The sequence below is a fragment of the Schistocerca cancellata genome, chromosome 2 (genome assembly GCF_023864275.1).
Source record: "Schistocerca cancellata isolate TAMUIC-IGC-003103 chromosome 2, iqSchCanc2.1, whole genome shotgun sequence".
Lineage (NCBI taxonomy): Eukaryota > Metazoa > Arthropoda > Insecta > Orthoptera > Acrididae > Schistocerca > Schistocerca cancellata.
In genome coordinates this window covers 797,250,155-797,266,521 of record NC_064627.1, presented here as the reverse complement: position 1 = coordinate 797,266,521, position 16,367 = coordinate 797,250,155, and the positions used below count along the sequence as shown (strand labels likewise).

General features: G+C 41.6%; 1 long non-coding RNA gene across 1 annotated transcript in view; it reads right to left on the bottom strand.

Moving 5' to 3' along the window:
* The window catches only part of LOC126162650 (uncharacterized), a 253,794-nt gene that overhangs the window by 106,457 nt on the left and 130,970 nt on the right, over nucleotides 1-16,367 (bottom strand). The window lies entirely within an intron of this gene.

The window sequence follows — 16,367 nt, the reverse complement described above, 5'->3', positions numbered from 1 at the left end:
CCCGAAGAGGGGCAGCAGCCTTTTCAGTAGTTGCAGGGGCAACAGTCTGGATGATTGACTGATCTGGCCTTGTAACACTAACCAAAACGACCATGCTGTGCTGGTACTGCGAACGGCTGAAAGCAAGGGGAAACTACGCCCGTAATTTTTCCCGAGGGCATGCAGCTTTACTGTATGGATAAATGATGATGGCGTCCTCTTGGGTAAAATGTTCCGGAGGTAAAATAGTCCCCCATTCGGATCTCCGGGCGGGGACTACTCAAGAGGACGTCGTTGTCAGGAGAAAGAAAACTGGTATTCTACGGATCGGAGCGAGGAATGTCAGATCCCTTAATCGGGAAGTTAGGTTAGAAAATTTAAAAAGGGAAATGGATAGGTTAAAGTTAGATATAGTGGGAATTAGTGAAGTTCTGTGGCAGGAGGAACAAGACTTCTGGTCAGGTGAATACAGGGTTATAAATAGAAAATCAAATAGAGGTAATGCAGGACTAGGTTTAATAATGAATAAATAGGAGCTCGGGTAAGCGACTACAAACAACATAGTGAACGCATTATTGTGGCCAGACACGAAGCCGACGCCTACAACAGTAGTACAAGTCTATATGCCAACATGCTCTGCAGATGACGAAGAAATTGAAGAAATGTATGATGAGATAAAGAAATTATCCAGATAGTGACGGGAGAAGAAAATTTAATAGTCATGGGTGACTGGAATTCGATAGTAGGAAAAGGAAGAGAAGGAAAAGTAGTAGGTGAATATGGATTGGGGGTAAGAAATGAAAGAGGGAGCCGCCTGGTAGAATTTTGCACAGAGCACAACTTAATCATAGCTAACACTTGGTTCAAGAATCATGAAAGAAGGTTGTATGCATGGAAGAAGCCTGGAGATACTGGAAGGCCCCCAGATAGATTATACAATGGTAAGACAGAGATTCAGGAAACAGGTTTTAAATTGTACGACATTTCCAAGGGCAGATGTGGACTCAAACACAATCTATTGGTTACGAACTGTAGATTAAAACTGAAGAAACTGCAAAAAGGTGGAAATTTCAGGAGGTGGGACCTGGATAATCTGACTAAACCAGAGGTTGTACAGAGGTTCAGGGAGAGCATAAGGGAACAATTTACAAGAATGGGGGAAAGAAATACAGTAGAAGAAGAATGGGTAGCTTTGAAGAAAGAAATATTGAATTTAATTGATGAAAGGAGAAAAAACAAAAATGCAGTAAATGAAGCAGGCAAAAGGGAAAACTAAGGTCTCAAAAATGAGATCGACAGGAAGTGCAAAACGGCTAAGCAGGCATGGCTAGAGGACAAATGTAAGGATGTAGAGGCTTAATTCACTAGGGGTAAGATAGATACTGCCTACAGGAAAATTAAAGAGACCTTTGGAGAAAAGAGAACCACTTGTATGAATATCAAGAGCTCAGATGGAAACCCAGTTCTAAGCAAAAAAGGGAAAGCAGGATGGAGGAAGGAGTATATTTTTTTTTTTTGGTCATCAGCCTCCTGACTGGTTTGATGCGGCCCGCCACGAATTCCTTTCCTGTGCTAACCTCTTCATCTCAGAGTAGCACTTGCAACCTACGTCCTCAATTATTTGCTTGACGTATTCCAATCTCTGTCTTCCTCTACAGTTTTTGCCCTTTGCAGTTCCCTCTAGTACCATGGAAGTCATTCCCTCATGTCTCAGCAGATGTCCTATCATCCTGTCCCTTCTCCTATGTTTTCCATATATTCCTTTCCTCTCCGATTCTGCGTAGAACCTCCTCATTCCTTACCTTATCAGTCCACCTAATTTTCAACATTCGTCTATAGCACCACATCTCAAATACTTCGATTCTCTTCTGTTCCGGTTTTCCCAGAGTCCATGTTTCACTACTATACAATGCTGTACTCCAGACGTACATCCTCAGAAATTTCTTCCTCAAATTAAGGCCGGTATTTGATATTAGTAGACTTCTCTTGGCCAGAAATGCCTTTTTTTGCCATAGCGAGTCTGCTTTTGATGTCCTCCTTGCTCCGTCCGTCATTGGTTATTTTACTGCCTAGGTAGCAGAATTCTTTAACTTCATTGACTTCGTGACCATCAATCCTGATGTTAAGTTTCTCGCTGTTCTCATTTCTACTACTTCTCATTACCTTCGTCTTTCTCCGATTTACTCTCGAACCATACTGTGTACTCATTAGACTGTTCATTCCGTTCAGCAGATCATTTAATTCTTCTTCACTTTCACTCAGGATAGCAATATCATCAGCGAATCGTATCATTGATATCCTTCCACCTTGTATTTTAATTCCACTCCTGAACCTTTCTTTTATTTCCATCATTGCTTCCTCGATGTACAGATTGAAGAGTAGGGGCGAAAGGTTACAGCCTTGTCTTACACCCTTCTTAATACGAGCACTTCGTTCTTGATGGTCCACTCTTATTATTCCCTCTTGGTTGTTGTACATATTGTATATGACCCGTCTCTCCCTATAGCTTACCCCTACTTTTTTCAGAATCTCGAACAGCTTGCACCATTTTATATTGTCGAACGCTTTTTCCAGGTCGACAAATCCTATGAAAGTGTCTTGATTTTTCTTTAGCCTTGCTTCCATTATTAGCCGTAACGTCAGAATTGCCTCTCTTGTCCCTTTACTTTTCCTAAAGCCAAACTGAACGTCACATAGCGCATTCTCAATTTTCTTTTCCATTCTTCTGTATATTATTCTTGTAAGCAGCTTCGATGCATGAGCTGTTAAGCTGATTGTGCGATAATTCCCGCACTTGTCAGCTCTTGCCATCTTCGGAATTGTGTGGATGATGCTTTTCCGAAAGTCAGATGGTATATCGCCAGACTCATATATTCTACACACCAACGTGAATAGTCGTTTTGTTGCCACTTCCCCCAATGATTTTAGAAATTCTGATGGAATGTTATCTATCCCTTCTGCCTTATTTGACCGTAAGTCCTCCAAAGCTCTTTTAAATTCCGATTAAAATACTGGATTCCCTATCTCTTCTAAATCGACTCCTGTTTCTTCTTCTATCACATCAGACAAATCTTCAACCTCATAGAGGCTTTCAATGTATTCTTTCCACCTATCTGCTCTCTCCTCTGCATTTAACAGTGGAATTCCCGTTGCACTCTTAATGTTACCACCGTTGCTTTTAATGTCACCAAAGGTTGTTTTGACTTTCCTGTATGCTGAGTCTGTCCTTCCGACAATCATATCTTTTTCGATGTCTTCACATTTTTCCTGCAGCCATTTCGTCTTAGCTTCCCTGCACTTCCTATTTATTTCATTCCTCAGCGACTTGTATTTCTGTATTCCTGATTTTCCCGGAACATGTTTGTACTTCCTCCTTTCATCAATCAACTGAAGTATTTCTTCTGTTACCCATGGTTTCTTCGCAGCTACCTTCTTTGTACCTGTGTTTTCCTTCCCAGCTTCTGTGATGGCCCTTTTTAGAGATGTCCATTCCTCTTCAACTGTACTGCCTACTGCGCTATTCCTTATTGCTGTATCTATAGCGTTAGAGAATTTCAAACGTATCTCGTCATTCCTTAGTACTTCCGTATCCCACTTCTTTGCGTATTGATTCTTCCTGACTAATGTCTTGAACTTCAGCCTACTCTTCATCACTATGGCGCTGAGAGACAGACGGTCAAACACATCGTGCAGGAATGCCCACTAAGGGCATACGAGGGTGACCCACAAGATTTCCTAATGGCGACCCAAGAGGCAATCGACTATTTACTATCTAAGCTGGACGTCTGCTTGTGACTGGTCTTCTGTGAGTGTAACTTTACAATTGGCGGTGTCCTTATATACAAACTGTTATTTATTGCTCTGTTTATACATATGTGATTTTTTTTAATCGTGTTGTTTCTGTAATTTTTACTGTGATGTTATGAGCCATACGCTAAATAAATAAATAAATGTAATCTGAGTCTGTATCTGCTCCTGGGTACGCCTTACAATCCAGTATCTGATTTCGGAATCTCTGTCTGGCCATGATGTAATCTAATTGAAATCTTCCCGTATCTCCCGGCCTTTTCCAAGTATACCTCCTCCTCTTGTGATTCTTGAACAGGGTATTCGCTATTACTAGCTGAAACTTGTTACAGAACTCAGTCTTTCTCCTCTTTCATTCCTTTTCCCAAGCCCATATTCTCCTGTAACCTTTTCTTCTACTCCTTCCCCTACAACTGCATTCCAGTCGCCCATGACTATTAGATTTTCGTCCCCCTTTACATACTGCATTACCCTTTCAATATCCTCATAAACTTTCTCTATCTGTTCATCTTCAGCTTGCGACGTCGGCATGTATACCTGAACTATCGTTGTCGGTGTTGGCCTGCTGTCGATTCTGATTAGAACAACCCGGTCACTGAACTGTTCACAGTAACACACCCTCTGCCTTACCTTCCTATTCATAACGAATCCTACACCTGTTATACCATTTTCTGCTGCTGTTGATATTACCCGATACTCATCTGACCAGAAATCCTTGTCTTCCTTCCACTTCACTTCACTGACCCCTACTATATCTAGATTGAGCCTTTGCATTTCCCTTTTCAGATTTTCTAGTTTCCCTACCACGTTCAAGCTTCTGACATTCCACGCCCCGACTCGTAGAACGTTAACCTTTCGTTGATTATTCAGCCTTTTTCTCATGGTAACCTCCCCCTTGGCAGTCCCCTCCCGGAGATCCGAATGGGGGACTATTCCGGAATCTTTTGCCAATGGAGAGATCATCATGACACTTCTTCAAATACAGGCCACATGTCCTGTGGATACACGTTATGTGTCTTTAATGCAGTGGTTTCCATTGCCTTCTGCATCCTCATGTCGTTGATCATTGCTGATTCTTCCGCCTTCAGAGGCAATTTCCCACCCCTAGGACGAGAGAGTGCCCTGAACCTCTATCCGCTCCTCCACCCTCTTTGACAAGACCGTTGGCAGAATGAGATTGACTTCTTATGCCGGAAGTCTTCGGCCGCCAATGCTGATTATTTATCAAAATTTAGGCAGTGGCGGGAATCGAACCCGGGACCGAAGACGTTTTGATTTTGAATCAAAGACGCTACCCCTAGACCATGGGTATATAGAGGGTCTATAGAAGGGTATATAGAGGGTCTATACAAGGGCGATGTAGGAAATATTATGGAAATGGAAGAGGAAGTAAATGAAGATGAAATGGGAGATATGATAGTGCGTGAAGAATTTGACAGAGCATTGAAAGACGTAAGTCGAAATAAGGCCCCGGGAGTAGACAACATTCCATTAGAACTACCGACAGCCTTGGGAAGGCCAGTCCTGACAAAACTCTACCATCTGGTGAGCAAAATGTATGAGACGGCCGAAATACCCTCAGACTTCAAGAAGAATATAACAATTCCAATCCCAAAGAAAGCAGGTGTTGACAGATGTGAAAATTACCGAACTATCAGTTTAATAAGTCACGGCTGCAAAATACTAACACGAATTCTTTACAGACGAATGGAAAAACTGGTAGAAGCCGACCTCGGAGAAGATCAGTTTGGATTCCGTAGAAATGTTGGAACACGTGAGGCAATACCGACCCTACGACTTATCTTAGAAGATAGATTACGAAAAGGCAAACCTACGTTTATAGCATTTGTTGACTTAGAGAAAGCTTTTGACAATGTTGACTGGAATACTCTCAAATTCTGAAGATGGCAGGGGTGAAAACAGGGAGCGGAAGGCTATTTACAATTTGTACAGAAACCAGATGGCAGTTATAAGAGTCGAGGGACATGAAAATGAAGCAGTGGTTGGGAAGGGAGTGAGACAGGGTTGTAGCCTCTCCCCGATATTATTCAATCTGGATATTGAGCAAGCAGTAAAGGAAACAAAAGAAAATTTCGCGGTAGGTATTAAAATCCATAGAGAAGAAATAAAAACTTTGAGGTTCGCCGATGACATTGTAATTCTGTCACAGACAGCAAAGGACTTGGAAGAGCAGTTGAACGGAATGGACAGTGTCCTGAAGGGAGGATATAAGATGAGCATCAACAAAAGCAAAACGAGGATAATGGAATGTAGTCGAATTAAATCGGGTGAAGCTGAGGGAATTAGATTAGGAAATGCGACACTTAAAGTAGTAAAGGAGTTTTTCTGTTTGGGGAGCAAAATAACTGATGATGGTCGAAGTAGAGAGGATATAAAATGTAGACTGGCCATGGCAAGGATAGAGTTTCTGAGGAAGAGGAATTTGTTAACATCGAGTATAGATTTAAGTGTCAGGAAGTCATTTCTAAAAGTATTTGTATGGAGTGTAGCCATGTATGGAAGTGAAACGTGTACGATAAATAGTTTGGACAAGAAGAGAACAGAAGCTATCTAAATGTGGTGCTACAGAAGAATGCTGAAGATTAGATGGGTAGATCACATAACTAATGAGGAGGTATTGAATAGGATTGGGGAGAAGAGGAGTTTGTGGCACAACTTGACTAGAAGAAGGGATCGGTTGGTAGGACATGTTCTGAGGCATCAAGGGATCACCAATTTTGTATTGTAGGGCAGCGTGGAGGGTAAAAATCGTAGAGAGAGACAAAGAAATGAATACACTAAGCAGATTCAGAAGGATGTAGGCTGCAGTACGTACTGGGAAATGAAGAAGCTTGCACAGGATAGAGTAGCATGGAGAATTACATCAAACCACTCTCCCGACTGAAGACCACAACAACAACAGTATTTGAGAATGTGAGTAGTTAATTACTTGCAACAAACTTTACACCATTTCAAACCTTTACGAAACTTCTTCTCGCTGATAACCCCTACAAAATGATGACAGGAAAAAATTTTATCGCTTACTACATTTTCAATGTTCATGCAGTGAAACTGCCGCATCAGGCATTAGTTTTAATTTAATTTGTTAAATTTTTTACTACTTACTGTATTTGCGACACCTAGCCAGTCTACATTGCTAAACGGTTAACCTGGTGCACGGTACACAGTCCCTCTAATGGGTTGCCTATCTAACGACTCCCAGAAGTAATAGAAATCTGATTTTCAATAATTGATATAATTATTGACCGAATTCAAAAATTTAAAGTGCTGTTATAACTTACTCATTAAGAGATATAATCTTCTGTTAAAGGTTTAACTCAGTAAGGCAAGTTTTCCAGTTAAGAACTGTGTATAGGTAGTGTAACTCATGACACTCTAATTACTTGGACTTCCACCAAGCTTTAGATATAATTTCAATCCTTCAGAAACATTTTCTGGCTAACTCCTCGACAAAATGATGGAAGGAAGAAAGTTTATTGCTTAGTTCCTCAGTATATTTTCGCTGTTCACGCAGTAAAACTTTAGCAACATTGTGAAGATATTATCCGCGTGTACCACTGAATGCACCTGCAAGATTATAGCATTGGCGAACACATAGTTCTGGAGATACGTCGTCATAAACATTGAGATGCATGAAAAATTATCTTTTGCTTAAAATGGAGCGCTAATTACTCAGATTATATGCGTCCTGTATTTGATAATGAAAGGAATTTGCGACTTTCAACAATTTCAGATATTTCATAGACCGTTTATCAATTACAAGTGTAATGTAAAACATTTTTCACATTAACTCATTTCTGAAGTAATCAGATGTTCAGAGCTGTTTTGCACTTGGGAGTTCGATTCTTTGAAGAATCAGGGGTGGGGGTTTACTGGCTCTTGTCTAGATGGTGCTCCTACGTGGCACCAATACAGGTTTGTAGTACTCGTTTATTTAAATAAACTTTCCACAGTTGTTCCGACATTGTCGGTGAGCTCGTAAGCGATTTATTCTTAATTTGATTTGTTAGATTTATTGAATTATTTGTTTTTAAATCCGCACAGGTTTCTAATGGTTCTTCTCAACTTAACAGTCATTATATGATGTGATGCGAAGGATCTGAAGTTTTAATTTACGCATGTATATATATACACTCCTGGAAATGGAAAAAAGAACACATTGACACCGGTGTGTCAGACCCACCATACTTGCTCCGGACACTGCGAGAGGGCTGTACAAGCAATGATCACACGCACGGCACAGCGGACACACCAGGAACCGCGGTGTTGGCCGTCGAATGGCGCTAGCTGCGCAGCATTTGTGCACCGCCGCCGTCAGTGTCAGCCAGTTTGCCGTGGCATACGGAGCTCCATCGCAGTCTTTAACACTGGTAGCATGCCGCGACAGCGTGGACGTGAACCGTATGTGCAGTTGACGGACTTTGAGCGAGGGCGTATAGTGGGCATGCGGGAGGCCGGGTGGACGTACCGCCGAATTGCTCAACACGTGGGGCGTGAGGTCTCCACAGTACATCGATGTTGTCGCCAGTGGTCGGCGGAAGGTGCACGTGCCCGTCGACCTGGGACCGGACCGCAGCGACGCACGGATGCACGCCAAGACCGTAGGATCCTACGCAGTGCCGTAGGGGACCGCACCGCCACTTCCCAGCAAATTAGGGACACTGTTGCTCCTGGGGATCGGCGAGGACCATTCGCAACCGTCTCCATGAAGCTGGGCTACGGTCCCGCACACCGTTAGGCCGTCTTCCGCTCACGCCCCAACATCGTGCAGCCCGCCTCCAGTGGTGTCGCGACAGGCGTGAATGGAGGGACGAATGGAGACGTGTCGTCTTCAGCGATGAGAGTCGCTTCTGCCTTGGTGCCAATGATGGTCGTATGCGTGTTTGGCGCCGTGCAGGTGAGCGCCACAATCAGGACTGCATACGACCGAGGCACACAGGGCCAACACCCGGCATCATGGTGTGGGGAGCGATCTCCTACACTGGCCGTACACCACTGGTGATCGTCGAGGGGACACTGAATAGTGCACGGTACATCCAAACCGTCATCGAACCCATCGTTCTACCATTCCTAGACCGGCAAGGGAACTTGCTGTTCCAACAGGACAATGCACGTCCGCATGTATCCCGTGCCACCCAACGTGCTCTAGAAGGTGTAAGTCAACTACCCTGGCCAGCAAGATCTCCGGATCTGTCCCCCATTGAGCATGTTTGGGACTGGATGAAGCGTCGTCTCACGCGGTCTGCACGTCCAGCACGAACGCTGGTCCAACTGAGGCGCCAGGTGGAAATGGCATGGCAAGTCGTTCCACAGGACTACATCCAGCATCTCTACGATCGTCTCCATGGGAGAATAGCAGCCTGCATTGCTGCGAAAGGTGGATATACACTGTACTAGTGCCGACATTGTGCATGCTCTGTTGCCTGTGTCTATGTGCCTGTGGTTCTGTCAGTGTGATCATGTGATGTATCTGACCCCAGGAATGTGTCAATAAAGTTTCCCCTTCCTGGGACAATGAATTCACGGTGTTCTTATTTCAATTTCCAGGAGTATATATATATATATATATATATATATATATATATATATATATATATATATATATATACAGAATACCATCTGCAAACAAGTACGCGAGTCAGAAAGGACGTTCTGAAATTTTCAGATTACTCGTATTTTGCTGTTGTCATTGCAATTGTTCTCTTTATGACTATAATTTGTGGCAGTTATCAACGTTACACGCATAGGTCTCTTGATAGCTAACGTTTACTGAATGTTTTGGATGAGGTGTATGATGTTGCACCATTATTACAGCGTTTTATATTATAAATGCGAAGTTTGTGTATATGTTTGTTACGCTAAAACGGCTGGACAGATTTTGATCAAATTTGACATGGAGATATCTTACATCATGGATTAACACACAGGCTACTTTTAAAAGTGTGTAGTGCTATTTGTAGGATGTGACGTGAAATATGGTGTAATAATTACACTTAGAAAAAGCTATTTACTCTCTGACTTTTGAACTTCAACATATTTGTGAAAACGCTTTTATTGTTTAATACCTCCTACATAATAGGATTCAAAGTAATGAATACAATGCGTATACAACCTACAAATCCATACTTCCACACAACCCCGGTGCATTTTGGCTGCTGAGCGTCAGGCATGTCTTAAAGGTTCTGAAATGGTTGAAGAGTGACAACGACGGTGTCATTTAAACACTGTACGACAGAGAGACGTCGTGCCTTTACACGTAGAACGTGGTAGGCTTTTAGTGAAGCTGGATTTGATTACGATATCCGAGCGTATCCGCTGGTAACACGCAAACACATGAGGGAGGATGACGTTGTCGCACGTACAAATATTGTAAAATTTGCGCTGTACTGAACTAGAAATTGCTTATTTTCTTCTTCCGGTGTCCACTCCCGATAGCTGAGTGGTCAGTGCGACGGAATGCCGTCCAAAGGGAACCGGTTCGATTTCCGGCTGGGTCGGAGATTTTCTCCGCCCAGGGAGTGGGCATTGTATTGTGCCATCGACGCGCGAGTCGCCGAAGTGGAGTCAACTCAAAAGACTTGCCCCAGGCGACCGAACCGACGGGAGGTCCTAGCCACACGGCATTTCATTTCATTTCTTCTTCGAGTTAGTATGTTCGTTACTCCTTCACGCTGAAACGGCTGGGTGGATTTGGATGAACTTTGGAATGGAGGTAGCCTCTCCCTTGAACTAATACACAGGCTATCTTTTATTCCGAAATAATTACTATTCCCGTGGGATGGGTAACGTGACTATAAAAGTCATCCATGAAAGTTAAATATCAAATGAGTGCATTAAATTTAGCGTAGAGATTAGTTTTTTTCCTTTGCTATAGGAGTGACTTGTGTGCGATATGTATCATGTCATCTTCTCCCTTCGTCTCAAGATTTGCTGTTTCTTTTTTTAATTTTCTCCCGATATCGCCTGTTTTGCTGGGCCGGACGTGGATCGTACCTAAATATCTGCAAGAGATAGTTTTTGCGATGGTGGATATGCGTAGACAGTGAGTTTCGGCATTAATCGAGGGTAAGACCGCGGGGAGCAGCTATTCGTCTGCGCCGCATCATCGCCAATGCTGGCAGGCATGTCGAACATCTCATAACCTAAATCCGAGCATGTGTAGTGACGTTTACATCTTGAATAAAGTGTGTGCACGCGGTAGTTTGTAACTAATTTAGATTTCTTTATATAGTTCAATAATTGTCACCCTGTACCTATAATGGAGGTGTTCCACGTGTTGTCCTCACATTTGAGACCTACATCGCCACTCGCCTCTCCAGTGAGCTACGCAGACTACCAAATATCCCCCGATCGTCTGATAAATCTTGATAAGATTGTCCAGTTCTTCAACTGTATAAACGGCAGTGCGGTACATATCACTTCTGAGATGACCCCAGTCAGAAAAATTCAGAGCTCTGAGGTTAGGCGACCTTGGAGGCCAAGGTACAGGCTGTGTTCGACCAGTCCATTTTGGATCATATTATCGCTTCCATTGTCGTCGAACACTGGCAGCAAACTGTGACCGTACCTCATCACACATAAACCACAGTTCCCAACGTTGTGCAAGGTAAGGTAGGCTATGGGTGAAATGTGATCCCAAGTAGATAGGGACTCAATCCAAAAGTTAACATTTTAAATACATTTGTAATAACTAGGACAATCGTTCATTCTGAAGTCATTGGCGCCTCGCAACCCCATTATCGCAGTTACGGCTCGTTTGCAGATTCCATATATACAGGATGTTCAGAAACAAGCTGAAAAGCTTGTAAGATTGTTGCAGGATAGGTTGTGCCGAGAAAAAATTGTTAAGAAAAAAATTGGATACGTTGCACCGTTTCCGAGCTAATTAGCATTGAAGTTAGCCAATAAGGTCGTTACGCTCGCAAATTCAAGCGGCCCGCCAGACATGGTGTAGCCAGACGTGTTCCTCGCTTGGTCTCCTAAAAGCGAATAAAAGAGCAATACAATAATTGGACACGGGACGGTACTAAGCATCGAAATCCGAACCAAAGGCTGAGCAGCCTCGTGCGCTATGAGAACAGTTGACACTAATTCTTTCTGGCGGGCCGCTGGAGCGCGCGGAAGGGCCTGATTGGCTAACTTCGATGCTAATTAAGTTGGAAACGGCACAATGTATCGAATTTTTTTCTTAATTATTTCTGAGCACAGCCTACCTTGCAACACCCTCACAAGATTTCCAGACTTTCTGACTATCCCGTTTAACGAAGTTTATTGTAATATTGGCAGATAACAAAAAATAAATCTCATGTTGCTCATAGGTTGGTGCAGATATTTTCATCTGATGCCACAGCAGTGACGGCCCTGTCAGTTTAAGCCGACAGTACCACCTGTAACCGAACACAGGTCCACCGCGTGAACGCCACCATCCAGCTTCAGAGGAGGATTATTATCTTTGTGACATGAATAAAAGCTCAAGGAAAGACAACTAACATTAGAGGCAGGAAGGGGTCGCTAAATGATATATCGTATGTGTGTAAAAATGTTGTCGAACTGGCTCTGAGAAGAGTTATGGGGAACGTAAACTTCGCGCAGTAACTGTTCCCTTTCATGTGTCAGGCAGCATACGCACACTGGAGAGGTCAGCTAGCGGCATGTGTGGGCGGGCGATGGAGGAGCGTCTCCAGCAGGACTTTCCGCGGAGAGGTGAACGGCCGCCGGTAACGTGCCGACTCATTCGCTGCTAGGCGACCTCCTCCCAGTCAGTACAGCACGCAAGAAACCCCAGTCCAAACCGTTTCCGAGAAAAGCTCGCTAAGGCAGCCGACTTCTTCTCCCCAGCACTCAAGGTGGAGCCAGCAACGACCTGGCCTGCTTTTTGTTCCGTCTAATTAACCGCGCCAGCTTGATTACCATTACTGTTCTTTATAGTGGGCTGACAATAGTCTGAGCTTACCTGCAATCCATCTGCTGCGTCCTATAGCTGCGGTGGAGGCCCAACTGTTTGGAATTCTACTCTAGAACTCTACATGACCCAATGCCGAATATCGGATCAGATTTGTGATTGGAATTGCAACTTCCTTTCAGAAAGAATAGAAACATGTCATTCTTAACGGGGCGAAACAGGCACAACTAAAAGGAGCTTCAAGAGTACACCAGGGAAGTATTTTATGTCCATTACTGTTCATTAAAGGGGCATTCATGCGATACATCGATGGAGCATTACTTTCACAACAGAAAGCAAATGATCTCATCGACAGACTGTGTCACATATTTGAAGCTATCCACAGAATGCGAGCAACGCAACATACTGGGTTTCACAACTATCGGTACTGGGCCCTCTTCCGTCTTTAACCAAATCAATGAACTTCCAATAACTTTTGTTTTTGGTCGGTTAAGATTTTCGTAACTCTGTCCCGAATTTTTTCAAAGGTAATTCCGGATGCCTATTTGTCCCGGATTTAACAATTAGAAAACGATTCTTCACGAACTGATTTCACTTGTATCGATATATTCTATACAGTGAAAAGTGCAAGTGAAATGATGAAACAAATGTGGTCGAGAAAACGCCGAAAATCGGTCATCTGTAGTATATGGAGACATCTGCAGGACGACACATGAATTAACAATCTTGCTAACTGCCACTCAAGATGCTTCATAAATAAATTAGATTAGATTTACTTTCATTCCAATTGATCCGTAGTGAGGAGGTCCTCCAGGATGTGGAACATGTCAGAAAAACAACAATACACGACAAATATTTACAACTAAAACAAGTAAGCTAATGTACCATTCCACAGGTCCCAAGTGGAATGATCGTCATTTTTTAATGAACACTAAGAGTCATTTTACAAATACTAATGCACTTAATTTAAAATAAAAAAGTTTTTTATTTATTTATAAGGTAATAAACATGTAATACAACTACTGTAATACTTATTTACAATGAACACATTACTGCACTGAAATGGTGCAGAAGTTAGATTATACTTACACACACACACACACACACACACAAATTTTCAATGAACACATTACTGCACTGAAATTGTGCAGAAGTTATGTTGTACTTATATACAAATCAGTTGGTTTTACTAAGAAATTCATCAATGGAGTAGAAGGAGTTGGCCACCAATAAATCCTTTAGGCTTCTCTTAAACTGAATTTCATTAGTTGTTAAGCTTTTTATGGCTGCTGGCAAGTTATTGAAAATGTGTGTTCCTGAATAATGCACACCATTTTGTACAAGACTAAGTGACTTTAAATCCTTGTGAAGATTATTCTTATTTCAAGTATTGATTCCATGAATTGAGCTGTTGGTTTGAAAAAGTGATATATTTTTAATTACAAATTTCATTAAGGAATAAATATATTGGGAAGCAGTAGTTAGTATCCCTAGTTCCCTAAACAGGCTTCTGCAGGATGTTCTTGAGTTCACACCACATATAACTCTTACTGCACGTTTTTGTGCCCGGAAAACTTTAGCTTGGCTTGATGAATTACCCCAAAAAATAATCCCATATGACATTATGGAATGAAAGTAAGCATAGTATGCCAGCTTTTTCATTTTTATATCCCTATGTCTGAAAAAATTCGCATTGCAAACAGAGATTTGTTAAGATGCTTCAGCAGTTCTGTGGTGTGCTCCTCCCAGTTGAATTTATTATCAAGCTGTAATCTCAAGAATTTAACACTGTCCACTTCTTCTATCTTCTTGTCATCATCTGTTAGACATATATTCTTGGGACACCCCTTACAAGTTCTGAACTGCATGTAGTGTGTTTTTTCAAAGTTTAGTGACAAAGAATTGGCTAGGAACCAGTGATTAATGTCCACAAATATTTTATTGGCTGATCTTTCTAAGACTACACTTGATTTGCTATTTATTGCAATGTTTGTATCATCGGCAAACAAAACAAACTTGGCATCTGGTAATGTTACTGATGAAAGGTCATTGATATACACAAGAAAAAGTAAGGGCCCCAAAATGGAACCTTGTGGGACCCCATGTGTAATTAGTTCCCAGTTGGATGATGCCTGATAGCTTGATACATGTCTCTTTCCTAATAACACCCTTTGTTTCCTGCCAGAGATATAAGATTTGAACCATTTTGCAGCATTTCCCGTTACACTATAATATTCTAGTTTACTTAAAAGGATATTGTGATTTACACAGTCAAATGCCTTTGACAGATCGCAAAATATACCAGTTGCCTGCAATTTTTTGTCTAATGAATTAATCACATTTTCACTGTAAGTGTAGATAGCCTTCTCAATATCAGAACCTTTTAGAAATCCAAACTGTGACTTTGACAGTATGTTATTTGAGATAAGATGGTTATAAAGACGACTGTACATTACTTTTTCGAAAATTTTTGAGAATGCTGGCAACAGTGAAATTGGACGGAAATTTGATGCTATTTCTTTATCTCCCTTCTTAAACAGTGGCTGAACTTCAGCATATTTCAGCCACTCAGGAAATATTCCACTGATAAACGACTGGTTACACAGATAGCTTAATATGTTACTTAGCTCAGAATCACATTCTTTAATTAACCTTGTTGATATTTCATCATACCCACTAGATGTTTTTGATTTTAAAGATTTTATGATGGACATTATTTCTGTTCGGGTAGTGAGGGTCAAATTCATATTATGGAAGTTACTTGATATGTCTGGTCTAAGGTAATCCATAGCAGCATCTACCGAACCTGCAACCCCATCTTTTCAGTAACAGTTATAAAATGTTTGTTAAAAAGTTCTGCAACACTATACACATCTGTCACCAATGTACCATTTACTCTTAAAGCTATTTGTTCCTCTTCATGTCTGGTTCTACCGATCTCCTCCTTCACTATATCCCATATTGTCTCTATTTTGTTATCTGATATGACTATCTTTTCCTTGTAATATATTTGCTTTGACATCCGTATTACAGTCTTTAATATTTTGCAGTATTTCTTATAATGTGCTATAGCATCAACATTGGAAATGTTTCGGATTGACAGATACAGTTTTCTTTTTGTTTTACAAGATACCCCTATTCCTCGAGTAATCCATGGCTTCTTTGTAGAATTTGCTCTAACCTTGGTAAGTTTTGGGGGAAAGCAGTGTTCGAATAAGCAAAAATGTTATATTTTTCATTCATGCCATGAGCACTGTAAACATCAGTCCAGTGAATGTCTCTGAGGAGTGTCCTAAAATAATCAATTTTTGGCTTACTGATTACCCTCTTGAGCTCAGATTTAACAGATTTTATATCCTGTTCAGTATTAACATTTAACAGAAGGAACTGCATGTCATGGTCTGAGAGGGCATTGACTATTGGTTTTGTAATATAATTTTGTTCATTGGACTTTTCTATAAAGATATTATCAATGGTTGTTTGTGAGCAAGTGGCTATCCTAGTGGGGAACTTTACAGTGGGAATTAAGTTGAATGATAGTGTTACTAACTCAAATAAGTTCTTATTGGGAGAGTCATTAAGGAAATCTACATTGAAATCACCAGCAACCACTATTTCTTTGTTTTTGGTTGTTAAATGGGCCAGTACAGCTTCTAGG